The 26,269-nt window shown below is 50.7% G+C and overlaps 1 pseudogene; it reads left to right on the top strand.

Moving 5' to 3' along the window:
• Positions 1-838: 838 nt before the first annotated feature.
• On the top strand, positions 839-26,269 carry LOC101534383 (WW domain-binding protein 11-like; annotated as a pseudogene).

Genomic DNA, 26,269 nt, shown 5'->3' with positions numbered 1-26,269 from the left:
GGTATTTAGTCTAACAGTTATGACCGATGCCAGCATCCCACAGCAGAGTCACCAGGCTCCAGCGACTGACGTCAACTTCCTGCAAACACAGATGGGAAGCAGCAGTGGTGGGTCAATTTGCTGGGTCCATGCCATGCACACAGGAAACCTGGTTTAAGTATGCTGCTTCTCACTTTGGCCCAACTTCGCCCTAACCATATGGAAACATCCTTAGGAAGCCCTCAGCCACTCCCCACCACCACCTAGGTGTTCCCTGCTGTCCACCTGTGACTCTCACCTATCATCTGAGAGGGGGCAGTACTGCATTGCTGTGTAACCAATCCCCTCACAGGCCCCTATAAAGGCTCATGATAAGGAGGGGGCTCACTCTCTTGATCAAGTGACTGGTCGTTTTCCTCCATTTTCCTCCATTGCTCTACCCTCCCCCCAGGACAGGTAATCCCCTGAGCATGGCCTCTGTGTGTCTGTATTCCTCTCCCTCTGTTTACTGCTTAGGTAGGACAATGATGTTATTTCCGATTTGTGAGCTACCAGGAGTTCCAGGAGACGTGAGGCCTAGCGGTGGTGGAATGTGGGCAGAGAAGCCAGAGAAAGGTGAATTTCTGCAGCTTTGTAAGCGTGTCCAGATTATTCGTTGCATGTCTCTTAGGATAGCTTATATTGTTGGGGAAGCTGGGACATAGGACTTCAGCTTAATGGATGGAATTAAGGGATAATGACCATTGGATTCTCTTGGAGTTATGATTGGTTGGATTCTGATTGATTGGCTTGCCATATTTCTAGTGTGTTCTGTTATCACCAACCTTGGTTACTAAAGACTCCTTAATAAACCTCAGACATGTCTGGTGTGATCTTGTTCACACCCCGTAACAGTGCCCAGCCACATTCCATCGTTAAGAAAACTTCAGCCTGTGGACCTCCAACCCAGGTAGCTTCTATAATTCCTCTTAGTGTTCCACATTTGCTCCCTGGTAGAAGACCTCCTGGCCCTCCCCGGGATCCACCACTGCCTCAGGTCTTACAGATGTGCGGCAGCAGAGTGAGTTTTGCCCCGGATCTTCCCCATCGTAGACAAGACGAAAACACGTTGTATAGTCCTGAACTTGTTCAGAGGGGTCATGATGATGATGCTTCCAGCATGAGTGGAGACGATGGCTGTCCCAAGACATTGGTCAAGATAAAAATGACGACAGTGACACCGACAGATCAGATGGAGAAGGGGAGAATGAATTTGTGCATTATGATGACAAAGGAATAAGGCAACAAGGAAGAAAACAAATCAGGCTTTAGTGTACGATTTGCTGATATGGCCTGGAAAATCAAGGAAGAAAAAGAACATGAAGGAGTTGACGCCACTTCAATGGCAAGTCAGGAGATTCCCCAAGGAGGGAAGAGAGGTGGAGAAATTTTCACACAATGAAGATAATTGTGACGATTCCGCAGCAGGAAAGCAGTCACAAAAACGACATCAAGAAGATTCCCGTTCTGATGGCGCGGGCGCATCTTCGTAGCAGCAGACTCCTCCCCAGTCTGTTCCTCCTCTCTCATGCCAGCATCCCCTCCTCTTGGACCACCACCTGCTCTGTCTTTACGACCTGCTGGACCACTACCAGCCCACCTCCATTCCTGCGACCACCTGGAATGCCAGGACTCTGAAGGCATTTACCCTGACTTTCACCCCCAGGTCCACCGCCAGGTCGTCCTCCTGTCCCTCCATCTCGTGGACCGCCACCAAGGCTACCTCCCCCTGCACCTCCAGGCATCCCTCCACCTCATCCTGGCATGACGGGCCCACCTTTGGTGCCTCCACTCAGACCTGCCCCACCTGGGCTTTTGAGTGTCCCACCCAATTTGATTCAGCGACCCAAGGTGGAGGATAACAAGTGTAGCCACCATGAGGAAAGCCACAGCAACCATCAGTGTCAGGCCACATATCACTAATCACAAGGCAGAAATGCCTCGATTTATTCCCACCGCACTGAGAGTACATCAGGAGAATAAAGGGGCTTTTGCTCCCCAGCGAATGTCAGAGGATGGTTGTGCTGTGCCTCTTGTCAAAGTAGTCCTCAAGTCTGGTCCTGCTGCTCCTATGACTATACAAACTAAGGATGTTGTTATAAGGGTTACTGTGACGGGGGAATCTTAGTTTATTGTTCTGACTTTTGTATGCTGCGGGCACAGGAATAGAGACTCCCAGAGAGACAGGCTCAGTGCATTGGCTCCTGGATTGTAGTTGAAGCTTCTGTCACCAAGGTTAGGAAATAAAGACACCTCCTAACATCCTGCACTTGGAGTCCAGTGTGATCTCTCACGCTCCACAACGAACAGCGTCCTCATCCCCCACTACATGGTGAGAAGCCGATCATCTCCCCACCCCAGGTTCCTCCAGTCTCCATCTCCATAAAACAGCAGCAGTAGCCTACCCACCCGAGTGATTAAAACCTGCAGCTATATAGTCAGGCTTTTCCTAACAGCAGCGGAAGCCCGTGAGCCCCGCTAGGCATTCAGAAAACCACAACCGCTTAACCAGCCAGAGCAGCCACCAAGACACTGCGGGTGTTACATTCGTGCAAATTCACACTTGGGGGGAGGGAATAATGAAGAGCAATTGCCCTTCTGGTGAAATGGTGGCTGGATGGAGGGACCCACGCTCAGCTGGGAACAGAGAGAGCCTGCCGCAGCTCATCAGAGTACCCCGTGCCTGCCCTTTCGTCAGCTGTCTGCAGCAGTTCCGCTTCACGAGTTATGGCACCGTCATTTGGCACTGCCTTTGGTTGCTTCGGACATGACCCATATTCCACACTGGGGGTTCAAGGGCTCAAGAACTCAGCTCTGCCTTGCCTTCCCTCAACCAAGAAAGGAAACATGTATTCGTGGGTTGACCAGCTGGTCAGTTTGAGGTCGACCAGTTTCTATATAGATGTCCTGGGATAAGTAAGGAATATTTTTAACAAAGGAAACTCAGATGCAAAGAGGGAGGGGTTGAGGGAGGGTAGGAGAGAACCTGCCCAGGTTCCCAAAGCTGCTGCTGCTGCTGCTGCTGTTTTTTTTTTTTTTTTTTTTCTGCCAAAGCTTCTTAAAGGGGAAGCTAGGATGAGAACGCAAATGTGTCTGCCCGGTATAAGTGCTTTGCTATCGCACAGAACTAAGGTCTGCTTCAGGACGGTGGTGTTGAGGCATGGCAGATTGAATCACCACTAAAGACTCCCAGTTCAAGTCCCAGCTGCTCTGTTTCCACTCCAGCTTCCTGCTAATGCACCTGAAAAAAGCAGCAGATGAGGGAGGAACTGTTTGGGCTTCTACACCATGTTGGAGATCCTGATGGAGTTCCCGGCTCCTGGCTTCAGTCACCGTTTGGAGAGTGAACCAGTAGATGGAAGACCTTTCTCTCTCTCCCTCCCTGCCCCAGCCTGTCCCTCACTCACTCTCTCTCCATTATTTTGCCTTTCAAATAAATACATAAATATCAATGGGGCAAACATCATGGCATAGTGGGATAGTGGGTAAAGACACTCCCTGCAGTGCCAGCATCCCATATAGATATGTTAGAAGCCCAGTTGCTTCACTTCCTATCCAGCTCCCTGCTACTGTGTCTTGGAAGGCAATGAATGTTAGCTCAAGTCTTTGGGCCCCTGTCTCCCACATGGCAGTCCCAGATGGAGTTCCTGGCTCCTGGCTTTGACCTGACCCACTTCTAGACATTGCAGCCATCTGGGGAGGGAATCTGTGGATAGAAGATCTTTCTTTCTCTCTGCCTAACTCTCTCTCTCTCTTTTTCCTCTCTGTAGCCTGCTTTTCAAATAAGTAAATGAATATTTGACACGTGTTTTTTTAAAACAGACTTGTTTAGCGTGAGCTTCTGCAATAGACCCATTACAGAGAAAAAGCTGAATTTGCTAAAGCAGCAGAAGATGGCCCCGGTGCTTGGGCCCCTGCACTCACATGGGAGACCTGGATGGAGTTCCAGGCTTCAGCCCGGCTCAACCCCAACTATTGCACCAATTTGAACGAGTAGGTGGATATTTACCTACCTGTGTCACTCTACCTTTTAAATAAATCAATGAGAAAGAGAAGATCTTGTCCTGAGGAGACCCAGTTGGAGTTCCTGAGTCAGACTAAGCCTGGTCCAGACCTAGCTCTTGCACTCATTTGGAGAGTGAACCAGCAGAAAGAAGATATCTTTCTCTGTCTCTTTATCCTCTCTCTCCTCTCTTTCTTTCATCTCTATAACTCTGCCTTTTGAGTAAAATTTAAAAAAAGAAAAACAGTATAGGACCAGCACAAATACTCAATTGGCTGATCCTCTCCTTTCAAGCACCAAGATCCCATATGGGCGCTGGCTTGTGTCTGGCTGCTCCAATTCCCTTCCAGCTCTCTGCTCAAGAGTGAAGAATGACCCAAGCTTTGGGAACCTGGACCCATGCGGGAGACCTGAAGGAAATTCCTGGCTCTTAGCTTCAGATCGGCTAAGCTCAGGCCATTGCAATCATTTGGGAAGTGAACCAGTGGATATAAGATCTTTCTCCTCTCTGTAAATCTGCCTTTCCATCAAAAAATGAATCTTTTTAAAACACACATACACACAGAGAGAGTATGAAAGTTTCCCAGAAGATGAAGATTATGGCTGGTACTTCCTTCTGCCCAAGCAGACAGAGCTGCTGGCGGCTTTGCTCTCTTCCATTGGCTCTGGAGCCTGGGAACTCACACACGTGTTTCAGTTCCATGGGCATATAGGGAGGGGAGAGGGAAAGGCCCCAGCTGGCATGGTGTCCTGGTGGGCTGGGACTGGGGTCTCGAGCACATGCTTGGGTCCCAGGCAGGCAGAGGGGTAAGGTCTCAGATCAGCATGTGTGCCAGAGAACCAGATCTGGAAGCCTATGAGCTTGGGTCCCTCGTGGGTAGGCAGAGCTCCAAGTCAGCACACCACCCAACCGGAAGGCGGAACTCGAGAAGATCAGGATGGGAGACTCATGCACTTCTGGGCACAGGGATTGCTCGGGGAAGGGGATATGGGAATGTGTGGGAGGGAGGACCACTGATGGAGTATGCTGCAGGTGAAGAATGACTTCTGGGGGACTTGCATCAACAAAGGCACTGCACTTGCAGGTAAGCAAGGGGGCAGAGACCGAGCCGTTTCAAGGAGGAAAGCTGGAGGAACTTCCTGGGTCAGAAGGATGCGCCCAGCCATGTGAGAGACCTGAGCTGGGCTAATTAGCATTGACCACAGCCAACCACCACCAATCATCACATATGGAAGTTAGGGCTGGGGACCTACCCGTCAGGGCTAGATCCACAGTACCCACCAGTGAATGTCAGAACAGGGGATGGGTAACGTTAGGCTGGGCCAGGACACTAACCAGCATATGAAAGAACCAGATTCTGTGGAGGATATGTGGGCTAACCACTGTGGGATTGCAATATTCCTTGGTTTGCCCAAGAGCTGGGGTGGGTGATGGGCCAAACTAAGCATGATCATGGAACTCACTGACACGGGTACTTGGATTAGGAACAGGCCAGGCTGGTCCAGGCTGCAGCACCCACAAGCCAGGCAAGGCAAGGCTGCTCCACTTCTTGGCAGGTGTGTGAGCTGGTTCGGAGGGCAAAGCAAGCAGGGCTGAGCCAAACTACAACTTACTGGCATGTGCAGGAACTAGGATTAGGTGCGGGCCTTGCCAGGCTAGGTTATCACAATTACTGGTTCGTATGAAAGCCAGGAATGGGGTCAGACTGGACAGGGGTAGGCTGCAGCATTTGATGGCAAAGGCCAAGACCAGGATTAGACCATGCCAGGCTGGGTCAGAACAACCACCAGCACAGGTGGGAATGGTCTGGTAGGAGAGCTAATGGGACACCCCAGCTGGGCTGGGTGGACCAGGCTGGGTAGAGCTACAATGCCTCTTTGGCCTGCATGTGAGCTGAGTTACAAGGAAAGGTAGGCTGGGCTAAGCAACTGTATCCAGTGGTGTATGATATGAGCCAGAATAGGTGGACACTGGTTAGGCTTTGCTGTAGCATCAGCTGGCAAATTCCAGGACTATGGGCGGTCCTATCAGACTGGACCACAGTACCACCTGGAAAGTACAAAGTCCAGGGTTGGGAGTGGGAAAATAGGAAAATTGTGGGTACCCATCTGATGGGCTGCAGCTCCCACCTGTGAGCATGAGAACCAGGGCTGGGGGTGGGCCTGGTGGGAGTTACTGGGTGTCACTCCGATACCAGTTCCTACTGGTGTACATGAGGGTTAGGTGTGTAGTGGGCAGGGTTAGGCTGACATCGGTTTGTGTATGAGATGGGGCTGGAGACAGAACTGACTCAGTAACTGCAACCACCATAAATGTGTAGACTGATGTAAGTGATGGACTGAGTCGGACCTGCACTGGCTAGCATGCACAAGAGTCAGGTCTGAGGTCTCCTCTGGTACGGGTTTTTTGGGGAACCCCCTAACCGAACTGGACCACTGGACTCAAAACTCCAACCACAAGGAAAAATCACAGGATATGTGATCTGACCGCGGGGTGCATGTGTACCCAGGCCTCCTCGGTTCCTGAAGGCTGTGCAATGAACAGCACGCTCAGGTGCAAGAGGGGGACATGACAGTTCAGTGAAGTCTGCAGAGGACATCTAATACCATGGAGGGCAGAACAAGCCTAGCTCAGAACAAGCCCAGTGAGTATCTGAGAGAATCAAGGCTCTGAGGTGCATCAGGTCAGTCAAATGGATCTTGAAGGATTTCCTCAACCTTGGAGCAACAAAATCAACAGCACCTCATCGAAACCACCTAAGCATGACCCTCAGAACAGGCTTCACATTGGGCACCCAAGGATGACATCGAATGGCTGTCCCACATCCTCGGGGACTGCTGTGGTTAGACGTCTGGGAGCAGCCCTCTCCCACTCTCTCTCTCCTCTTCCCCCTCAAAAACAGGAGAAATAGAAAGATTGAAAGCAGTTGTCTCATCCACTTTCCCCTCTTTCTGGACCCTTCCCATCCTAATCAGTGGTTCACGTGAGCATGCATCCTTCTCAATTATGTAAACATTATCAAAAATAAAATAAATCTATTATTAAAAAACCATAAGATTATGCCTACCATAGGATCAAGCAATCTTTCTAGATATTTATTCAGAGAAAATAAAATTCGTATCTTGAAGAGATACATACCCGCACTCGCATGTTCACCACTCACAACAGCCAAGACGTGGTGACCCAAGTGTCCCCAGCTGGGTGTGAAGAAAAGGTGACCTGCACCAGGCTCAGTGAAATATGACAGAGGCACCCCTGCGTGACCTCACTGAACCTTGGAATCTACAAAAGGCAACCTCATGGGGGCAGAGAGTAGGACGGTGGCTGTCAGAGACCGGAGGGTGCTAGATACGGGCAGACGGTGCTCAAAAGGCACCAAAAGTCCAGTTATGAGTAGATGTGGGGGAAACGAAGGTACAACCTGGTGACAATTGTGAACAATGATACCATTTCTATGCTCCGATCGCCTAAGGTTGTAGACCTTAAGTAGCTTTGGCCTGACCCAACCTGGCTCTTGTGACCATCTGGGGAGCAAACCAGTAGGAGGTTATCATCTATCTTTCATCTTTCTGTCTCTCCCTCCATCACTCTTTCTTTCAAATAAATCAATCAAAAGGGGGCCCGGCGTGATAGTGTAGTGGTTAAGGTCCTTGCCTTGCACGTGCCAGGATCCCATATGGGTGCCGGTTCTAGTCCCGGCTGCCCCACTTCCCATCCAGCTCCCTGCTTGTGGCCTGGGAAAGCAGTCGAGGACAGTCCAGGGCCTTGGGACCCTGCACCCACGTGGGAGGCCTGGAAGAGCTCCTGGCTCCCAGCTTCGGATCGGCTCTGCACCGGCCGTTGCACTCACTTAGGGAGTGAATCATTGGACGGAAGATCTTCCTCTCTGTCTCTCCTCCTCCTGTATATCTGCCTTTCCAATAAAAATAAATAAATCTTTAAAAAAAATCAAAAGGAATGAAGAGGGCTCCCTAACACCTGTAATGTCCCAAGCTGGGTCAGGGCGAAGTCCCGACTCCATCCAGATCTCCCACATGGATGACAGGAATCCAATTACTTGAATCATCAATGTTCCTCCTGGACTCTGTTCTTCCTGGAGGAAGAACTCAAACCCAAACATTTTGATATGGGATGTGAGCATCTTACTCACTAGGCTAGAAGGAGGATTTAAACAGGTAGGTGGATAGACGACAGAGAGAGAGAGGTAAGATACACCTGTATCTACACTGAGATTCACTACAAGACATTGGCTCCCGTATTCGTGAACTCTGACAAGTCCCACAATGCGGAAAAACAGTGGAGTAAATTCTGGTTCGTGCTGCTGGCAGTATACATTCCTGGCCAGCGGCAGGAAAAGAGTAATGTGTCAGCTCAAACAGGCAGAGGGAGAGAATTCAACCTTCCCGCATCAACCACCAAGTCTACTCAAGCCCTCCAGGGATTAGCCAGTGCCTACTCCTAAGGAGAACACTACCCAGCCCACCCACAGAATAGTTTCCATAACACCCAGAAATAACATTTCATCAGAAACCCAGGCACTGCATGGTCCAGCCGAGTGAACATCACAACTTCCAAACACAGCAGCGGGACAGCTTCCAGACTGAGACCCCTTGCCAGTTGCCTGGGCCTCCCAAGGGTCTACAACCTTTGAACTATACAGCTGCTCCCTGCTGCACCTGCAAATGCTTGCCTCTTGCGGAAGGCCAAGTAACCTAGAAGAAAACCCCGCAGGTACCCAGACCCAGGGAACAGGGAAGCAAGCCACAGTCCCCTGCCACCTCTGCCCACACCTGTGACCCCCTCTGGGAAGATACACCTGTCACCTTCTGAGGTGGGGGCGGGAGGAGCTAGCTGTGGGAAGGGAAAGTGGACAGACAGCTAGCTGGGCAGATGAGGCGACAGGAACAGAAAGCAGACACCCAGAGGGGTTCGAGTGACACGCACGTAGCAGATCTGGAGCTGCAAACTGCCTGGCAGAGAAGGTTACCAGAGAAAGAACAAAAGGGTGAGTCATCCTCAAACAGGCAAGAAAGCTCCTGCCCAGCCCACGAGTCCCCACACTTAGTCTCCAGGGGTTCTTGGTTGCCAAGCAGCGGCATGACCCTCTCCATTCAGGCCAGGCCCTTAAATGCCACCTCCATGGTGGGCCAGGAACTGCATTTGCACACAGCCAAGGAGCAGCAGCTTCCGCCACAGGCGGCCGGATCGTGTTCGCCTGCGGTCAGCAGAAAACGATGACTTTCCTGGAGGTCCTACGGCTGTCAGCCTGGCCAAGACCTCCTCGGATGACAGGGGCCGGTGACCTCACGCCCCGCCTCCACCTTCTGAGGGGACAGATTCTGCAGCTTTCCCTGAGAAAACCAACTGAAGCTAATCCAAGAGGGCAAAGGGCAAGGAGAGTCCCAGCGGCCAGCCTCAGCTGCAACAGGTGAGCGCCAAGGCGCACCTGTCACTACAAGATGCAGACCGGGAGACCACAGCAAAAGCGGCTGCTGATTTCACATCGTGGCAGGTGCCTCAAACTCAGCTCTAGATGCAAGTACAAGAGAGCCCTCGCAGATCTACCCATCACCGTCCTTCTTAGAGAGACAGGAAAACGGAGACAGGGGAGCCAAGGAAACGTGCATGAACTCAGTAAAGTTAATACTGGCATGACAAGCTCCCGGCTCCTGGTATCTGCTTGAGTACTGAACTGCAGGGAGCCAACACCGTGATGCAATGGATACAACTGCCACCTGCAGCATCAGCGTTCCATGTGGGCACTGGTTCGAGTCCTGGCTGCTCCACTCCCAATCCAGCTTCCTGCTAATGTAACATTCCTGTCCCACTTATACTTGGCACATCTAATTTTTTTTCATTTTTATTTAGTTATTTAATTTGAAAGGTAGAGTTAAAGAAAGACTTTCCATCTGGTGATTCACTCCCCAAATGGCCACAATAGCCAAAGCTGGGCCAGTCTGAAGCCAGGAGCCAGGTGTTTCATTTAAGTTCTGTCCCCCCTACCCCACCCAGGGGTGATAGGAACCCAAGCACTTAAGTCATCTTCCACTGCTTTCCCAGGTAATCAGTGGAACAGCTGGGACTCGAACCAGCATTCATTTGAAATGCTGGCACTGCAGGTGGCAGCTTTACCCACTGCACCACAACACCAGCCCTCGAAATTCTTAGAGTTCTAGAGGTTGAGGTGACATAACACTGCCAACGATTCTGTCACACCTCCCCACCAGTACAGTCCCCAGCGTCACCTCCGCTTTGGCCACCTCCGTTCCCCCGCCTTTCCAGTCCTGGCTGGGAAAGGTGCCCACGGTGGATGGTGGTATCTGAGTGTCAATGCTCATGGGGCAGTGAAATCACCACTCCTGGTTAAAGTTCCCTTGGTCCTCCTTGAAAGGGGGAGGGCAGGGGAACGCTCAGGGTATGAAAGATCCTGTGGGGGCAGAGGATGGGAGTGGGTCCACCTGAGCCCCTGCCAATCTCCAGCCCCAGAATCACAGGTTTGGCCCAGGAACAGAGACCTCGCAATGCAATGGTGCAGCTAATGTGAGGCGTGTGTCTCCATGGCAGCCCTCCAAGGACCGTCTTCCTGTTTTGAGCCATTTCTGTTTGCTTTTGATTATCTTGGCTCCTGCTGGAGATGGAGCACTGAGCATTTTTTCCAGGACTGTTTGCACAACGTCAGGTCTTCGGAAGGCACAGAAAGATATGAGAAGAAACAGACCGAGAGAGAGGGGCTGGAGTTAAGAGGTAAGCCACAGCCGGCATACCATACAACTGCTGGTCCCAGTCCTGGCTCTTCCAGCTCCCTGCTAATGCACCTGGGCAAGTAGCTGAGGATAGCCCAAGGGCTTGTGTCCCTGCTACTCACAGGAGGAGACCCGGATGGAGCGCCAGGGTTCCCAGCTCAGCCTGGCCCAGTCCTGGCTGTTTCAGGTGTTTGGGGAATGAACCAGTGGAGAGGAGAGCTCCACCTCACTGTTTCTGTCTCTGTGTATCTCTCTCTCTCTCTCTCTCTCTCTCTCTCTCTCTCTCTCTCTCAAATGTAAATGAAAATAAATTGATAAATTTTGTGACTCTTTAAATCAACAAAAGTGGCACAACCAGGAAGAAGGAAGGAAACAAAGCTTGTTACAGTTGCATGAAAACAGAGGCGAGTCAGCAACAGTGTTTCATTTGGGTCTTTGAAGAACAAAGAAAACAAGCCAGCCATAGACAAAAAGCTGCCAACTGCAATGCCATGCCCTTCAGGTCCTGGCTACTCTACCTAAGATCCAGTTCCCTGCTAATACACCTGGGAAAGCAGCAGATGGCCCAAGCCTTGGAAATCTGTACCATGTGGGAGATCCAGAAGAAGCTCCTGGTTCCTGGCTTCAGATTAGCCCAGCTCTGGCTATTGCAACTATTTGGGAAGTAAAGCAGCAGATGGACATTATCCCTTTCTCTCTGTCTCTCTCTGTGACTCTGATTTTCAAACAAATACATAAATCTTAAATATATATATATATATATATATATGTATGTATATATATACAGAGCTACACTTGGGGTTTTTTTGTTTTTTGTTTGTTTGTTTGTTTTTGCATCTTACAGGGAACCACTAGCACAACTGCAGTACAATGACTGTATCTGGACATAAATGTAACAGCCAAAAAAGTGGCCCAGGAACTCGACCTAGTATTTCAAATACCGCGTCTTATGTCAGAGGTCCTGTGTTCCGTGCCTGACCCCCGATTCCAGCTTCCTGCTAATGCAGCACTATGGCTCAGATAACTAGGTTCGTGTCACCCACATGGAGGACCCAGAGTGCATTCTAGGCTCTGGCGGGCATTTGAGGAGTGCTCCAGAAAGTGGAAGATCCCTGGGCTCAGCGTGACGGCTCAGTGGCTGAAATCCTCGCCTTGCATGTGCCAACATCCCATATGGGCATCAGTTCATGTCCTAGCTGCCCCACTTCCCATCCAACCTTTGGTCTGGGAAAGCAGACGAGGGCGGCCCAAAGCCTTGGGACCCTGCACCTGCGTGGGAGACCCGGAAGAAGCTCCTGACTTCAGATCGGCTCAGTTCCAGCCGTTGTGGCCACTTGGAGAGTGAAGCAGCAGATGGGAGATTTTTCTGTCTCTCCTCTCTGTAAACCTGACTTTCCAATAAAATAAGTAAATTTTTGAGACACACACACAGAGAAAGAGAGAGAGAGAGAGAGAGAGAGAGAGAGAGAGAGAGAGAGAGAGAGGATATCTAACTCTGCCCTTCAAATAAATGAATAAATCTTTAGAAATAATACCAGGACCAGCAGAAGGGGGGAGGAAAGGAATGGAGGAGTGGTAAAAGGGTACAGGGAGGTGGCATTGGCCATGAAAGCCAGAAGAGGCGCCTGGCTCCTGGCTTCGGATCGGCTCAGCTCCAGCCATTGCAGCTGCTTGGGGAGTGAACCAGTAGATGGAAGTTCTTTCTGTCTCTCCTCTGTAAATCTGCCTTTCCAACAAAAAAAAAATAAATCTTTTTTTAAAAAATTACTGTAACAGCAGATGTACAGCCTCGCCTTGAAGAAGCCAGTGGACACCTGCACATCACATCAGAGAGGCTGTGACACTCCCGACTCCACCTTCCTGTCACAGCAGGCCCTGGGAGACAGTGACAATGGCTCAAGTAGCCCGGTCCCTGCCACCCAGAGGCAAGACCCATATGAAGTTCCCGGCTTCCAGCCCTGGTTCTGTCCCAGTCCTGGCTCTCTTGTAGGCATTTAGGGATGAACCAGTGGATGGAAGCACTCCCCTCCCTCCTGCTCTCCTCCTTCTCAAATCTATAGCTTCCTTTAAAACACTGAAATGTCACTTTTTAAAAAAGATTTATTTATTTATTGTTGGAAAGTCAGATAGACAGGAAGATCTTCCGTCTGAGGATTCACTCCCCAAGTGGCCGCAAAGGTTGGTGCTGTGCCGATCTGAAGCCAGGATCCCTGAGCCTCCTCCAGGTCTCCCACGCAGATGCAGGGTCCCAAGGCATTGGGCCATCCTCAACTGCCTTCCCAGGCCACAAGCAGGGAGCTGGATGGGAAGTGGGGCTGCCAGGATAGAACTGGCACCCATTGGGATCCCAGCACGTGTAAGGCAAGGAATTTAGCCACTAGGCTACCGCACCAGACCCTGAAATGTCACTTTTAAAAATCCTTTCTGTGTCTATTTTCATTTTAGTATTTGCCAGTTTATAGCGTTGAAGCATAATTTTGCTAAACCTGGCAGTTTTTTGGGTAGTCTAAATTAGCTTATAACTCTAGTAAGACATATGTCAACAGTTTAAGCGCAGAACAGTTTTAGGAGGGGTGTGCAGAGAAATCAAGGTGTATAGAATCCGGTTGTATATAAACTAAAATTGAAATGTCAATGAAAAAGTCACAGGATATGGTTAAGAACTTGCCTTTTTTTTTTTAACATATTGGTTACTCAATACCATGTCAATTAATTCCATAACGTTATAAATTGTGGCTGATGTTATGCTGGGGCTTTTAATTGATCAGGATGATACTCTGCCAACTGTACCTTCAGACCAGAGATAGTCTCCCCAAGAAAACATTGAATTTATCTGGACAATAAGATGCTGGACTCTATGCTTGGTATATGCTTGCAATGAAAGAATCTCAACTGAATTTGAACTGTAATACTGCAACAAGGTGGAGGAATCCACCATGGGGGAAGGGTTTGGGGAGGGGTGGGGGGAATCTCAAAGCCAATGAAACTGTGTCACATAATGCAATGTAATTCATTTTTTAAAAAATCCTTTCTGATGGCTAGAGGACTGCTCCTTTGGGGCATCAGGACAACAGAAAGGAGTTGATTTGAAACCACATTCTCTGTTGTTAATTTTTGCCTTATTTTAAAATTTTCTTTTTATGGCATGTCTGCAATTTGCTTTAAGACATTCTAGCCAAGGGGGAAAGAAAGCAGGAAGCAAAGACTGGAGGAAGCCAACTGGCAAAATCCAGGCAGCTCTTTAGGATCTCTTCTTTCTAGAATGTTCAAAACATGTTTCCATTATTAAAAAAACAAAAAGTTTTCCATTTTGTTTCAGTGGGAAGAAAAAATAGTGTTTAGTTGCTTTTTTATTTAATAAAATTTTGTATTTATTTATTTGAATCAGAAAGAGAGAGAGAGCATCATCTATTGGTTCACTTCGGAAATGCCTATGACAGCCAGCACTGGACCAGTTTGAAGCCAGGAGCCTGGAACTCCTTGGAGGTCTCCCAGATGAATGGCAGGAATCCATATACTTGAGCCCCCATCACCTGCTGCCTCCCGCGGTCTGTGTGAGCAGGGAGCTGGAATCTGGACCAGAGCCAGGACTCAAATTCGGGCACCTGGATACGGGATGAGTTGTCCCTTGCGGGTACTTAACTACTGTGCCAAATGCTCCCCCCCTTCCCTCCACCCAGATGTTCCGTTCCAATGTAAAAACGTACAGATCGCTTTGCTACAATGTAACTGAATGTATACACAGGATTTGAATGGCTTTCCTCCAGAGCAGATCTTACACCAGGTTTGCTGGTATAATGTACTACATTAATGGAACACCGCTGAGCCATGTGGATTCTTTTAACCTCTCAGTGGCTGTCATCCAACTGACATTCAACTCTTCACTGCATACAACTCTATACAACCGGTTGATATATACAACTCTGAAACTACCATGTAGCTCACTCTTAAGTATTTGCTCGCCCCACCCCCCGCCCCAGATTGATGGTTTAAAAGCTGGACCAAGCTCTGGCATTGTGACACAGTGGGTTAAGCCAACTGCTTGCAATGCCAGTGTCCCACCTCAGAGTCCTGCCTGGAAACTCGGCTGATCTGCTTCCGATCCAGCTCCCTGCTTGTGGCCTGGGAAGACAGCAAGGATAGTCCAACGCCTTGGGACTCTGCACCCATGTGGGGGCCCGGAGGAGGCTCCTGGCTCCTGGCTCCTGGCTTTGCCTGTTGTGGCCGCTTTGGGAATGATTCATCAAACGGAAGATCTTTCTCTCTGTCTCTTCTCTCCTCTCTGTATATCCGACTTTCCAATAAAAATCTTTAAAAAAAAAAAAAGTTAAGTGTGGGTTCACTCAGGTTTCTTGGGAGACTTCCCAAATAAACTACTAGAATCAGACCCTGGCCACAAGAGAAATCACAGGATGCGTAGTCTGACCTTGGAGTGCATATGTTGAAACTAGGCCTCCTCAGTTGCTGATGTCTGTGCAGTGGACGGCATGCCTAGATGCACACGGAGGACATGAGTCAGCTCATCCAGGTCGGCAGAGGACGTTGGCTGCCTCATCAGAGGAGGGAAAGCAGAACAGGTTGGACCACTCTCCTGACAGGCTTTGTAGCAAGTGGCTGGGTCTGTGGATGCACTAAGGTGGACTCTGTCAACCAAAAGACCTTGAAAGATTTTCTCAACCCTGAAACAATGAAACCAACAACTTCTCAAAACTATCAAAACCACTCTGGGCCTGGTGTAATGGCTCTGTGGCTAAGTTCTTGTCTTGTATGCACTGGAATCCCATAGTGCTGGTTCATGTCCCAGGTGCTCCCCTTCCCATCCAGCTCACTGCCTGTGGCCTAGGAAAGCAGCACAGGATGGCTCAAAGCCTTGGGACCCTAAACCTGCAAGGGAGACCTAGAGGAAGCTCCTGGCTCCTGCCTTTGGATTGGTTCAGTTCTGGTTGTTACAGCCACTTGGGAAGTGAATTATTGGATGGAAGATCTTTCTCTCCATATTGCCTTCTCTCTCTGTAAATCTGTATTTTTAATATAAACAAATAACTTTTTAAAAATACTTCAATAACACCTCTGGAACTATTTTCCCCACATCGGGGTCTCTAAGGAGTCATCAACAGACTGTCCCCCATTCCCTGGTGTTGATGTAATTTGACAACAGGAATGAATTCTTCCACCTGTGCCACTGAGATAAAATACTGAGATAATTGTCCCAACCACCTTCCTCCATACCTGACCCTCTGCACCCTAATCAGAGGCTCTCATTATGCACAGCCCTCTCAACTATGTAAACCGTATTAAAAAGAAAATAAAAAGGTAAAACAAATAAAATTCCAAATTACGTCAATAAGATAGCTTAAAAATAATCAAAGAGTAAACATATACTGAGACAGGATATTGGCTGCTCACCCAGAGGCGTATAACCCAGGAGTATTTGGAAGACAGAGGGCAGAATTCACATAATTCAAAAAAAAAAAAAAAAGGATGGGCATTTGGGCATTTGGTAGTGATTTAAGTCATCCTGCGGTATGGCCAGGTCCCATAGCAGAGTGATGCTTTGAGTCCTGGCTACTTCACCTCTCATCCAGCTTCCTGCTGGTGTGCCTGAGGAGGCAGCAAGTGGCAGTCCAGTGCTTGGGTCCCTGCCAACCACAAGGTAGACCAGACGGAGATGAAGGTTCCTGGCATCAGTTTGGCTGTAGGGGTTTTGGGGAAGGAACCACTGGATGCAAGACCTCCCACCATCTGTGAAACCCGATAAAGATGGAAATACAAAGAAGAAAATACACAGAACACAAAGCCAGGTTGAAAAAAAAATAAGCCAGGAGGACAAAGAAATCACTCACAGAAGAAAAATTTGACACATGTGTATAGTCAGTCCTGAAATTGCAAATAAAACAGCAACGTGACAGAACTTCACATTTACCACCTTAGTGAACGTTCAAGTCTGGTAATACTGAGTATTGATGGAAATGCAAACAAACGGAACTCGTTTTTGGGAGAACGTCCACTGGCTCCATACCCTTAAAAGGCAATGTGATGCTGTTCAGAATCTTTGTCCCACCTGTTCCATTTACCAGGCTGGGTAAATATCCTGCAGCAACATCCCTTTGCTCAAGGTGCAAAATATATTTGCAGGAATGCTGGTTGCAACATTGTTTAAAACCAAAATAAGGCACTAGCATCAGGGCATAGGAAAAGAGGCCTCTGCCTGCAGCACTGGCATCCCATATGGATGCCGGTTCAAATCCCAGCTGCTCCACTTCCAATCCAGCTCCCTGCTAAATGCCTGGGAAAGCAGCTGAGGATGGTCCAAGTGCTTGGGTCCCTGCATCCATGGAGGAAACCTGGAAGAAGCTCCTGGCTCCTGGCTTCAGACTGGCTCAGTTTAGGCCATTGCAGTCATTTGAAAAATGAACCAGCAGATGGAAGGTTTCTTTCTGTCTCTTTCTTTTTTCTTAAGTTTTATTTTTATTTGTTTTAAAGGCAGATTTATAGAGAGAAGGAGAGACAGAAAGATCTTCCATCCACTGGTTCACTCCCCAAACAATCACAAGGCTGTAGCTGAACTGAAGCCAGGAGCCAGGAGCTTCTTTCAGTTTTCACACAAAGGTGCAGGGTCCCAAGGCTTTGGGCCATCTTCCACTGCTTTCCCAGGCCATAAGCAATGAGCTGGATAGGAAGTGGAGCAGCTGGGACATGAACTGGCACCCATATAAGATGCTGGTGCTCACAGGCAGAGGATTAGCCAATTGAGCCATTGTTCCAGCCCCCAACATGTTGACTTTTTATAAGAATTTGCCAAACTGTTTTCCAAATTGCCTGGTTAACTGCTGAGAATTTTGGCTGATCTGCCTCTTCCCCAGAACTTGATACTTCCAAGTCTGTTACACACACACTAGTTCACTCCTCTCTTCCCTCCGCCCCACCCCCAAATGCCCACAACAGCCAGGGCTGAGAAAGGCCAAGCCAGGAATTCAATCCCGCTCTCCATGAGAATGGCAGCCAACCCACCGCCTCCCATCTCCCAGGATGTGCAGAAAGCCGAGCCTCTGCTCTAGCATACAGGAATGCACAGTGCATGAGCCAGGCGCCCATCTCCAGCTCAGTGTTTAAGCCACCGTGATGGGCATCTGGGGTGGTTTTCCTGTGCTTTCCTGAATAGCCAACAGTGGAGAGTGTGTGTCCTCCTGCATGTCTCTCCCACACTCAGGTACCTTCTTTGCTACGGGGTGCACTCCAGTCTTCTGGCCATTTGTCATTGGGTTGTTTGTTTTCCTGAGTTTCGCGACTGCCTCCCATGTTGGATACGAGTCTTTTATCACATATGTGTTTTGCAAATATTTTCTCCCAGTCTGTGGCTTCCTTTGCCATCTTCTCAAAAGTGCGTTTTGACAATGTGGTTTTTAATTTGGATGAGATCTAATCGGGCATACTTTCTCATTAATGGCTCATGGATAGCCAAGACACATTAAAGAAACTTTTGCCTAGTCTAAGCACCAAAATTTCCCCTTGTTTCCTTTTTCTTTTTTAAGATTTATTTATTTTTATTACAAAGTCAGATATACAGAGAGGAGGAGAGACAGAGAGGAACATCTTCTGTCTGATGATTCACTCCCCAAGTGACCGCAATGGCCGCTGCTAGCCAATCCGAAGCCAGGAACCAAGAACCTCCTCCGGGTCTCCCACATGGGTGCAGGGTCCCAAAGCTTTGGGCCGTCCTCGACTGCTTTCCCAGGCCACAAGCAGGGAGCTGGATGGGAAGTGGAGCCGCAGGGACTAGAACCGGTGCCCATATGGGATCCCGGGGCGTTCAAGGTGAGGACTTCAGCCACTTTAGCCACTGGGCCCCCCTTGTTTCCTTTTGGAAGTAACTTAGAGTTTGCTGGGTCTAGAATCCATTTTGAGACAATTTTCATATAAGATGTGAGTGATTTTTCTTTTTAAAAGACTTCTTTATGTTTACTAAAAAGATTGCAGAGAGGAAGATATTCCATCTGTTGATTCACTCTCCAAGTGGCCACCACAGCTGGAGCTGAGCTGATCTGAAGCCAGGAGCCAAGAGCTTCTTCTGGGTCTCACATGTGGGTGCAGGGTCCCAAGGCTTTGGGCTATCCTGCACTGCTTTCCCAGACCACAAGCAGGGAGTTGGAAGGGAAGTGGAACTACCAGGATTAAAACCAGTACCCATACGGGATCCTGGTGCGTGCAAGCTGAGGATTTAGCTGCTAGACTACTGTGCCAGACCCGAATGATCACTTTAAAAAAAAAAAAAAAAGTTATTTTTATTGGAAAGACAGATCAGATTTAAGGGGGGAGAGACAAAGAAAGATCTTCCATCCAGTAGGTCATTCCCAAACGGCCAGAGCTGAGCCAATCAGAAGCCAGGAGCCAGAATTTTCCTCTGGGTCTCTCACACAGGTACAGGATCCCAAAAACTTGGGTCACCCTCTACTGCTTTCCCAGGCCACAAGCCGGGAGCTGGATGGGATGTGGAGCAGCCGGGACACAAACCAGTGCTCTTACGGGATCCCAGCACTTGAAGAGGGAGAATTTAGCCATTGAGCCATTATGCCAGGCCCAAGCAATCACTCTTTTTTTAGCAGAAACATCCCATTGTTACGAAGCATTGGTTAAAATAATGCTTCCCTCCCCCCCACCTGCCTTCTAAGATTTATTTCTTTTTATTGGAAAAGCAGTGTTACAGAGAAGAGACACAGAGATCTTCCATCTGCTGGCTCACTTCCCAAATGACCAAAACAACTGGAGTTGGGCCAACCTGTAGCCAGGAGCCAGGAGCTTCTTCTGGGTCTCCCACATGGGTGCAGGGTCTTAAGGACTTGAGCCATCCTCTGCTACTTTCCCAGGCCACAAACAAAGAGCTGGATCAGAAGAGGGGCAGCCGGGACTTGAACCAGCACCTGCCCAGATGCGGGCATCTCAGGCAGAAACTTTATTCAATACACCACCCTACTGCATACTTTCAAGTTAAATAAATATGCTCAGGCCACGTCTAAAGGACACCCAGTGGTTCCCACAGAATCCATGCAGGTGTCACCACAGTCTGCAAGAGGAAGCCAAGAGCTGAGGAGGCCAGGAACCAGCCGTTGGCCTGAAGCATGGGCTCCCAGGCTAGATCGCAGCTGCTGCTGCTGCCTCTGGCCTGCAGGGTGGACGCTGACTGACCCACTCACCCCATCTGGAAGCTTAACAGCATATGAATACGCTTCATTATCTCACATGACAATGGAATGCACCCTTTGGGAATGCTGGTGCACTCACAGCAGTCAAGTTCAGAAAGGTCCTTGGTCACCCATGGGGGACAGCTCCTGCTCACTGCTGTCCGCACTCCGCAACGTGGCTTCTGGCAGATTTAGAAGCGGTCTCTGCAGCAGCAGCCAGTGACACATCTTCTGCCTCTTTCTAAAGGATTTTAAATTTTTTGTTTGTTTTCAGCATATCTGAAGACACAGAGACAAAGGGAGGAGAAACACAGAGAGATCTTCCAACCACTGGCTTACTCCCCCAGATACCCACAACAGCCAGGCTTGGGGCAGGCTGAAGCCAGGAGCCAGGGACTGCATCTGAGTTGCCCACGTGGGTGACAGGGTTCCAAGGACTTCAACGGTCGCCTGCCGCCTCCCAGGTTGTCCTGGAATCCGATGCAGAGAGACCAGGAATTGAACCCAGGCACTTTAATACAGGATGTGGACTTCCCAGGCAGTGACTTAACCTCTGCATCACACACAAAATTTTTTTTAAGACCACAGATTCCTTTCCTGGAAAGCAGATCATATTTTGCAAAGTGCAACAGGATGCCCTGGCACAGCTCCCCCTGCTGGTACCTGCTGAGAAGGGATCCTAGGGCTGGCTGTCCTGTCTTCATCCCACCTCTACCCCCAGCACACCCCACCTGCAAGTCACCACTCAGGAGCTGGAAGTCCCTCCACAGTTCCAAGCATCACACTGGGGATTGGGAACATGTCTTGTTCCCATTGCAAACTCACGTTACGCCTTGAGTGTGTGTTGAAGCCATTTAAGGGCAAGTGAAGGGTTTTTTTTTTTGTCAAATCATGGCAGATGCAAGGGTGACGACACTGCTTGGGACACACTGGTCCCATCCTTGGAATCCTGGGTCGAAGCTGGCTCTGCTTCTGATCCAAGCTTCTGGAAGCAGGGGATGGCTTAAGTCACCCATCACCCATGTGCAAGACTCAGATTTGGCCTACCCCCGTCCTGGCTGTCGTCCCTTGCCTGCTCAGCCCCAGGCAGGGTCCTTAGGAAAACTACACCCACAGGCTCCCTTCCTGTCTTCCCACCTGTAGAAACCGCATCTGCATCCATGTGTATGAATCAAGCCATCCCGGGTTTCATTATTCCAGTCTGCTGCACTTCAGAAACCAGTGGTCTTTGCCTGTGCAGGGAAACGAGGAGGGAGGGGGCCATGCTAGCACCTTCCCACTTTCTGTCGCCCTTGAGGAAGTGCGAGAGGGGAAGCTGAAGGATGCTGAGGCCTGGGACCCCCTCGGGACAGCCCCCATGGGCTCCTCTCCTGCTCAAAAGCCCTCCGTGGCTCCCTGTGGTCCTTATTGTTGGCTCTGTCAGATTGCCACGGGGAGATTCACAGTCAGCTCTCCTAAGGATGAGAGAAAGATCCAGAAAAGAGCCTGAATCCAGGAAAAGACATCTCGTTGGCCAGAAAGAATAGTCCTGACCCTCTTCTCCCTCCCCCATCTGAGCTGCTTATCCTGGGGGAAGGGTGAGGGAATCTTCCCGCTCCAGGTCAAGTTCAAAGTCAGACTTGCAGTTTCCCACAACTTGGCTCCAATTCCACCCCCCACCCGCCCTGCCCACACTTCTCAAATCTAATCTCCCAGCCCTCTCTGGGACTCCTGCAGTATTGCTGGCTGATACTCCTAACTACGGGGAACTCACTACCATGCGATTGTGGGCACTGAGCCTTACTAACCCACCTGATACAGCTGCCAGCAGGGGCCTGCACTCTGCTGCCACAGTTGGAAGGGTCTGATTCCAGCAGTCCGTTTGAAAGTCCCCCAAGACACCTCACCCGGGTGAACTCACACTTGACTCTTATGTACACCAGCCAGTGCAAGGTCATGTTTGGTCTGTCACCTGTACCAGCCAATGCACATACCATTAGCTACAGCTGTCTAGTCAGTTTGGCTCCAGCCCCATAACTCATGTGAACCGATGTGCCAGCTTTCCACAGACCCGGCCCTCACATATACCAGCATGGCCTAGTTGGAGTGACCCCCAATAACCCCTACCAAACCAGCCCCCAGCCCAGGATTTTGTGTATGTCAGCCTGTGTTGTGGCCTAGCTGACTCTATCCTACATCCCATCTGTCTCTTGTACACACTCATGGGTGTTGCAGCCCAGCTCAGCCTAACCCGCCCCAAGACCCAGCCCTCACATATATGCCAACTGGTGCTGCCACCTTGTCCAGCCTGGCCTGTCCCCAGTCCTGGCTCTCAGGCTCACCAGCAGGAGTGAGCCCACAGTTCCCCTGCCAGGCCTTCTCCCAGCCTTGGATGTTGATCCTGCCAGGGAGTACTGTGGTTCAGCCTGAAATGACCCACACCTAGTCCCAGAACTTGCCAATGGGTGCTACAGCCTAGTCCAGTTGGTCCACTCCCATTCTATGTTTCATACATGTCAGTGGCTATAGTAGTAAAACCCAGGTTGGCCTGCCTCCAGTCCCAGCTCTCACACTCCCCAGTGAAAGCAGCAGCCCAGCAACGAGTCCCCAGAGTTCCCCCACCAGGCCTGCTCCCATCCTCGGGTTTTACGCATGCCAGTGGGCACTGTGGCCCAGTCTGGGATGGCCCATTCCCTGTCTCAGCATTTGCCAGCAGGTGCTATAGCCTGGTTTAGCCTGGAAACCCCTAGCTCCCATGTGAACTAGTGGGTGTTGCAGTCCTGCCCAACTTGGCCTGTACTCTGTTTGGCTCTCGGTCATGCCAGTGTATGCTGTGGACTGGCCCAGACCAGCCTACGCTCAGACCAGGCACACATATATGCCGGTCAGTGCTGCAGCCTTGCCTAGCCTGGCCCACCTCCATCCCAGGCTACTGTGCTCCTCAATGGGAGCTGCAGCCTAGCAGTGGAGTTCCCCTACCAGGTCAGCTCCTAACCCTGGATTTCACACCTGCTGGCAAGTGTCATAACCCTAGTTGGCATGGCTTGCCCAGTTCCAGTCTTTGTGTGTGCCAGTGAATGCTGCAGCCTAGCCCAGCCCAGCTCCTTCCCAGCTCCAGTCAAGTGTCAGGTAAGTTCCACAGTCCAGACTAGCTCAGCCTGTTACACTCCCACTCCACACAGCCTTGAACCCAAGCTTCTTGGACAGCAGCCTAGTCTTAGCGCTGCGTCAGAGGCTGGCAGGTGGACCACGCAGTGCTCACAAAGCCTGTCTGCTAATACTTCACCAATCAGACTCCTGGACGTCATGTGGCCAAGCCCCGAACCCCTGTGGGAGTACTTCCGGGAGGTGCCAGCCCTTGAAGGCCAGCTCTGTGTCAATGTACTCCAGGAGGGAGTGGCAGGTGACTTTATACTCAGAGTAGAACCACAGTGAGAAGTCCAGAGCAAAGGCCAGTGGCGCTGTTACACAGCACGTTAAGGCTCTGTCTGCGGTGCTGGTTCAAGTTCCAGCTGCTCCATTTGCCATCCAGCTCTCTGCTGATGCTGGGAAAGAAGCAGACGATGGCTCAAGTGCTTGAGCCCCTCCATCCATGTGCGAGATCTGGATGAAGCTCCTGGCTTCAGACCAGCCCAGGTTTGAGGTCACTTGGGGACTGAACCAGAGGACAGAAGATCTCTCTCTGTTCCACTCCCCTCTCTGTAACTCTGCCTTTCCAGTTCCAATAAATAAAGTTTAAAATAATGGAAGAACTTGAGAATGCCATGACCGGGAACTGATGTGGGAGGAGGGGAACTCGCCTGGGCCAGTGCCCACCTCGCAGTGTCATGGCCTGAAGAATTCAACAGGGCACAGCCAGCCTCGCCGGCCTCCACCTTGGGATCTGGCAACTCAAGAGGTCAATCTCCTACTCCCACCCAAACTGCAAGAGTGACAGTCACAGAAATCTTAAGCCCAAGGGCCTGCTGCAATGGCTCAATTGGCTGATCCTCCACCTGCAAGCGTCAGCATCCCATACGGGTGCCAGATCGTGTCCTAGTTGCTCCACATCCCATCTAGCTCCCTACTTGTGATCTAAGGAGCAAAGGATGGCCCAAAGTCTTAGGCCCCTGCACCTATGTGGGACACCTAAAAGAAGCTCCTGGCTCCTGGCTCCTGGCTCCTCCAGAACCACTGTGGCCATTTAGGGAGCAAACCATTGGATGGAAGATATCTCTCCGTCTCTCCTTTCTGTAGATCTGACTTTCCAATGAAAATCAAGAAAGAAGGGCCCAGCACAGTAGCCTCGTGGCTAAAGTCCTCGTCTTGCATGTACTAGGATCCCATATGGTACCGGTGTGTGTCCTGGCAGCCCTGCCTCCCTCTTTATGGCCTGGGAAAGCAGTCAAGGACGGCCCAAAGCCTTGGGTCCCTGCACCATGTGGGAGACCCAGAAGAGACTCTGGGCTCCTGGCTTTGGATCAGCTAAGCTCTGACCACTGCAGTCACCTGGGGAGAGAATCAGCAGATGGAAGATCTTCCTTTCTGTCTCTCTTCCTCTCTATATATCTGACTTTCCGATAAAAATCAATCTTCAAAAAATTTTTTAAAAGTAATAGTAACCTTTCCTTACAATGATCTCTCCCATTTTCTTTGTTATCACTGGTTTGTTTGTTTTTGTTTTGTTTACTTATTTACTTGAAAGGCAGAGTGACAGGGAAAGAGACTCTCCCATCTGCTGGTTCTCTCTGAGCTCTGGGCCAGGCCAAAGTCTCCTTCATGGATACAGGGGCCCAAGCACTTGGAGGCATCTTCGGCTGCCTTCCCAGGTGCATTAGCAGGGAGCTGGATTGGAAGTGGAGCAGCCAGGACTCGAACTGATGCTCCCATAGGGGATGTTGGCAGCACCGCAACCTGTCATTTAGCCCACCTTGCCACAACACCATTCCCCACCCAGCCCTGCCTTTCTTTCTTTTGAAGGGGACAGAGCAAAGCTGGTCATGCCTTGCTAAATCCTTGCACCATCTGCCAGTGAGTCACATCAGCCATACAGAGCTGAAGTCAGAACACGGGCCCCAGACCACCTGCAGCCTTGTTTATTTTGTTTCATCCCCTGTTGGCGCTGCTGTGAGACGCTGAACGCTACCCTTTTGAAGGGGCCTCCCTCTTCCGCCTGCCCTCGCTGACCGCAGGGACCCAACGGAGTTCCAAAGCTGCGCCCCTTGGCTGCCCGCCCCCACCCCGCTCCTGGACCTGAAGGCTCTGAAGGCCAACACGGGTGCACGAACTGAACACTCCTATTATTTTTTTTCTTTTCTTACAAGGTGAGAAGTTTCTTAGCAAAACTAAATTAGTGAGAGGGATACAACCTGAAATGAAAGCTCTTGTCCCGAAAAAGCCCCTAGCCAACGGGATGGTAGTGAACACAGACAACCTCGTCCTAGCCAACCCGCGCTGCCAAAGGGCAAAGCACCAGCAACTTTGACCTAGAAAAAGTTCAGCCCTGGCAACCACCCAGGAGGGGAGGCGATGGGGTAGGGCCTGGAAAGGGCTGCTGCTGTATCCCAGGTGCCTCCGGGAAGCGACTGCTCACCCCTTCCTCCCTGCCCCAGCTCTGGGGTTCAAGGCCATCCAGGCCAGCTGATCCCCCTGCACCCACCCAACACACACACACACAACGCACAGCCCGACGCGCCTGCCTTATCTCTCGCCTCTCCTCCTTCATATTTTCCACCACAGCAAAAAGCCAAGCACGGCTCCGTGAGGGCTGTCACGCTCCCGTGACTCGGGACGCGCTGTTCCTTCGGCCTGGAAGGCCGCGGCTGGGCCCTCTCTGCAACCTGCACCCTGCAGAACCCAGCCTGCAAGGTCCCTTACCGCACCTCTATCCCAACCTCAAACCCGCCGCCCTGCACAGCCCCCCTGGACCCTCCTCTTTCGGTTTAAATTTCCCTGCACGGCCGTAAACCTCTCTCCCCTTCCAGAACACCGGGCATCCTCCCACGCAGGGAGTCTTTTGGGGTGACTCTCTGGTCACCCCCCCACCCCCACACCAACCGAGACCAAACGCCGAATCCCGGGCCCTCACAAGAGCCACAGAGCACGGACCGAGGCTCCAGCGGGCTTTTGGCGCCCCCAGTCTCCGCCTCGGCCGCCTCTGCGCCTCCGCCGGGCCCCGCGCTGCCGCATTTCCAAATGCAACCTGCGGCCCAGCTCCCGGACCCCAGCCGCCGGTGGCGACGACGACGGACGACGACGGACGACGACGGACGACGACGACGACGACGCAGCTTTGGGGTCGCGTGGACTACAAATCCCGGCAAGCGCCGCGCGGCCGCGCCTGCGCAGCGCGGCGGCCGGCGTTTGA

This window comes from Ochotona princeps, chromosome 24 (genome assembly GCF_030435755.1).
Source record: "Ochotona princeps isolate mOchPri1 chromosome 24, mOchPri1.hap1, whole genome shotgun sequence".
NCBI lineage: Eukaryota > Metazoa > Chordata > Mammalia > Lagomorpha > Ochotonidae > Ochotona > Ochotona princeps.
This window is presented reverse-complemented; position numbering and strand designations above follow the sequence as displayed.